Here is a 4550-nt window from a genome sequence, read left to right as displayed (position 1 = left end):
GATGAGAATATAAAATAACTGACAAAGACCATAATATCTAGACATGGAAACCAATAGTCTACCTACTCCGATGGAGGGTGTTCTACCTGCCAAGGGTAGAACTAGGACATATCCCATGTAGGCACATTGTTAAGAAACATCATTGTCTTTTATGCACTCTAGTCTCCTTCTCAAGTAGAGATACATTGCACTCTAGTCTCCTTCTCAAGTAGAGATACATTGCACTCTAGTCTCCTTCCAAAGTAGAGGTACATCCCATAACATATTCACTCGGTGGTAGCCTTTGTTCTCATAGAGTAAATTCAATAAAAAAAGGCATATGAAAATGTTCCATCTCTTAGTCATGTCCTAGTCATAATACACTTACCAAAGATGGGTCCACAAGGGCTGCCACTCAACGGTCTATAAGGGTATCTCACTCTTAACCTTCTTTTTATCTAGAAGGTTCCACATATTAGTCAAGCTTATCAATATACACTAGTAACAAAACTAGAGACATCACCTTAGTCTATCATGATCACACATAGTCTAGTAGGAGAGTTCAATCTCACACATACTTATATATAATATAGTCATTCACATTTATCATAATCAAGTCTTAACATGATAATATCACTTTTCATAAAGTAATGTCGACAAGGCAATGTTCAATACAATTCATAAATTAATGTTGACGAGGTCACATCATCTAAAGTATAACAAATCATCTAAAGTATAATGCCTAGCAAGGGTGATTCTAAGGATCACTTGAGTTAGTTATGAAGCGACCACCCATACAATCCTTTCACACAAACCTAAGATATCCTTTAAACTACCAATGATAAGGTTAATTCCATTTTATTATTCAATTTTTCCATCTAGAGTTATCCTTATGTCTTCTCTAGGTACGACATGAAGAGACCATTCTTGTGTCCCCTCCAAACATTAACTATGCAATCCTTAAAGCTACTCTAGGTAAGTACTTATTCATTAACATACTTTTTAAGTTAACTCATTATCTACATTAGTCCATTTAAGAGATATAAACCACATAAGGACATTCAAACCATGGTGTTGGAGAAGACCTATGTACTCACACACTAAAATATTCAAAGCCTAATCGTGAAATGTATAGATAGCATCTCATACCACTTCCTAAACTTCATAGAACTCCTCCAACACTAGTAGGTATCCCATATGATGAGAATATGCAATAAACAACATAGACCATACTAGCTGTACATGGAATCGGATTCATAAACCTACTCCGTGGATGGTGTTCTACTTGGTAATTGTAGAACTAGGACACATCCCATATAGACACATGGTTAAAGAATATCGAGTGTTTCCTTTTCCTCTAATATCATCTTAGTTAGAGCAACTTCCCCAACATACTGACTCGGTTCTAGCCTTTGTTCTCATAGAATATTTCAATAAAGGACCATATGAAGAGGTTACATATCAAGTTAACATGCCAATCAGATTACCCCTTACAAAAAGGGGTCCACTAAGGCTACCTACAATTGTCAAGATGATAGCTCAACTACTTTCATAAGAATGATTTCATGTAGTTTCAGCCAACCAACCCTAAGTCCACCATTCACAGAAGAAGGATACCCTTATGACTTTCATCTCAATGATATCATAACCTTACATCCACGATGAAGGTTCATCATAAAGGACCTTCTTAACTATGTTCAAGGACACTTGGAAATCACACATACAAAACTAAGGAGCTTTAGCATACTAAGTCAAGAATCCATATTAACCTTGTATAGCTATCATGTAAGTGACACAAGTTTACCAAAACAAGACAAACACATACTTAACCATATCACATATAACATATCATTTTATAAGAACATAGGAACAACCAATGTCAACTATCAGTAACCCTATTTACTAGTATAATCTAATAAATCTAAGTCATCACAACTCTCACATAATTCATCAAGAAGCATCATACTTAAATCATCAAGTAATACACATGACAACTTTACTATAGCCTACTAACGACACCTATTATCAACTAGAAGAATTCATTCATTGACATCACATATACACATAAGTCATGAAGAGCTTCACAATATTTACATAATCACGTTATAACATGATAAATCCATAATTCATAAACTATGCCGACGAGGCCACATTTATTTACAATTCATAAAGTAATGCCAACAAGGCCACATAATTCAAAAGTATAACACATAAGCCCCGCCACAATAAGGGGACTATATAAAACCTCATTTTCATATAAGAACTATACTACACAATATAGATAGATTTAGATAATCATACCATCAATCCAACCTCATAACTCCAATCTATAGCCAATTAAAAAAACTCAATATACAAAGACTCTTACCAATAGCAATAGTTACCAATTCAATTCAATAATCACAATATACAATGAAACAAAGATGATATAACATTTATTTATGAAATTAGGGTAGGCTACTTATAATTCTAGTATGATTCTTTTATAACTCAATAGCTCTAATCAAACTACCGAAGAATTCAATAGCATAGAGACACACAAATCACCCATAAGATAGTCAAAACTAGGGTTTCATGGGTTCATAGTGTTTTTAGTCAAAACCATCAAAATAAAATCAGTCCAATTAATATACAATGATTAAAACTGTTTTATGCAAGAACCCATGGCTAGATTACAATTTAGAATTTCATATTTTGAGAAAGCTTTATAAAATCACTTTGAGGTTTACTCCTTGAAGAAAAGAGATTTAAGGATGAAGGTCATACCTTAGTTGATGATAAGCCACTAAAGTTGAGATGATTTGATGGAGAAGTCACCCTCTAAGCTCCAATCTCCCTCAAGTTTCAATGGTAGTCTAGAGAGTTCGTTAGGGGTTTTGGTTTTTGTTTTTTGAATAATGAATTCATATATGTGCTTTAGACTAATAAAAATATTTGTAATACCCAAAGTAATCTTAGGAACCATCTAAAATTTAAGGACTGAAAGGTGGATTATCAAAAATCACCTAGCCTAGGTAGAGAAACCTATAGAAATTGCACGTGCCATCGACGACCACTCACCTACCCCCGTAGCCCAACTAATGAATTGTCTTGCTTGGCCGTGGTTTTTTTTAGAGGCTTGAATTTTGAAGCTCAATATCCCACGCCTATGTCGCCAACTACGACCTCCACCTACGAGTTATCGACCATAATACTGGCCGTCGATGTCCTTCCGTAGGTGGGACTGTTTTTGACAGTCATGGCAACCAAGATATGTCCTCCTCAAGGACCCCTTGGTTGGTCCTTCGGGAGTTTTGCCTAGAATTTTCCATCTCAAATATAGTCGTACAAATGGTAAGGACCTCTCACTTCAATTTCATTCAAAACAAACACGTAAAACATTACAATACAGTAACGAACACAATAACATTTCAAGACAAACCATTAAAACGTCACGGACGTTCTTGGACGTTTGACCTCCAAACTTCACAAAACTTTAAACACAGTATCCAAACATAAATATAACCCATTTTAGGAGTTCAAAACATCAATACACAAGTGTTAGGCTGGTATTCAACCTAAGTCGTTTTTAATGTGTTACACCTAAGACCTAAGATATAAGCAAATGTTAAGAAAGACTGTAAGATACTTTAAAAAGGGAATATGTTGCTTAACACCGAGTGAACTTGAAAATGAGAGGTGTGCCTTCTAATGTGGAAGGTAGGTTAATAAGTGTCTCATGATATGGAAACGACAACGCAAATTAGCATAAATAGAGTTTCTAGAAACAATCTTCTAGTTCATTAACTTTGAGACCCTATAGGAAAACCTAGCTATCGGATCCATGTAGATGTTATTATGATATATATGTCCTACCTTTGCAAGTAGGATGCCCTCCTTTTGGTGTGAGGGGTTTACACCTTATTCCATGTTTAGCTCACATGATCTATTGTCGGTTATAGCAAAGTTTCCTAAAAGTAAAACGAATGAAAAAAGGTAGAAGATGCATGACAACTACGCTGACTTGAGAGGTGCACTAGTTTAGGTAAGCGAATGGGGCTGTACCTATACATTGGACATGTTGACCTTGGCGGGATTCTTAGTATTTTTTCTTTGTACATTTATGTTATTAATGCAATACATAATATCAATCATTTATCTACCGACACTCTAAACAAACTAGGTTAAACTAGAGCCTAACTTATGTTTCATGAATTGGTAAACTGTAAAAATGATGAAACATAGCATTAGAAGTCGGTGTGTAGAGTTTTGCAGAGATTTGAAGTGAAACACCAAAGAACAACTAAGACATTCAATTGTTAGCCTTTAGGCGTGCTAGTGTCTTCTAGTGTTTCTTTGAATGTTTTATGAGTTGTTTTGTGTTCAAATCGATAGGATAGATTCCTAACATATATATTAACGTTTTTAGAGTCAAAATTACCGGGAAAGACTCCCCAAAGACCACACAAAGGGTCCTTCAGGAGGACCCAAACTATGGAAAGTAACTACAAAATACTGTCCCAATTGAAGACTGCAAAAAACGCATGTCAACTAGTTTACACCACGTTGATTGTGGGCGTTAGTCGACACTT

The sequence above is a fragment of the Solanum pennellii genome, chromosome 5 (assembly GCF_001406875.1).
Source record: "Solanum pennellii chromosome 5, SPENNV200".
Taxonomy (NCBI): Eukaryota; Viridiplantae; Streptophyta; class Magnoliopsida; order Solanales; family Solanaceae; genus Solanum; species Solanum pennellii.
The sequence above is the reverse complement of the archived record's forward strand: the minus strand, read 5'-3'. Positions refer to the sequence as shown.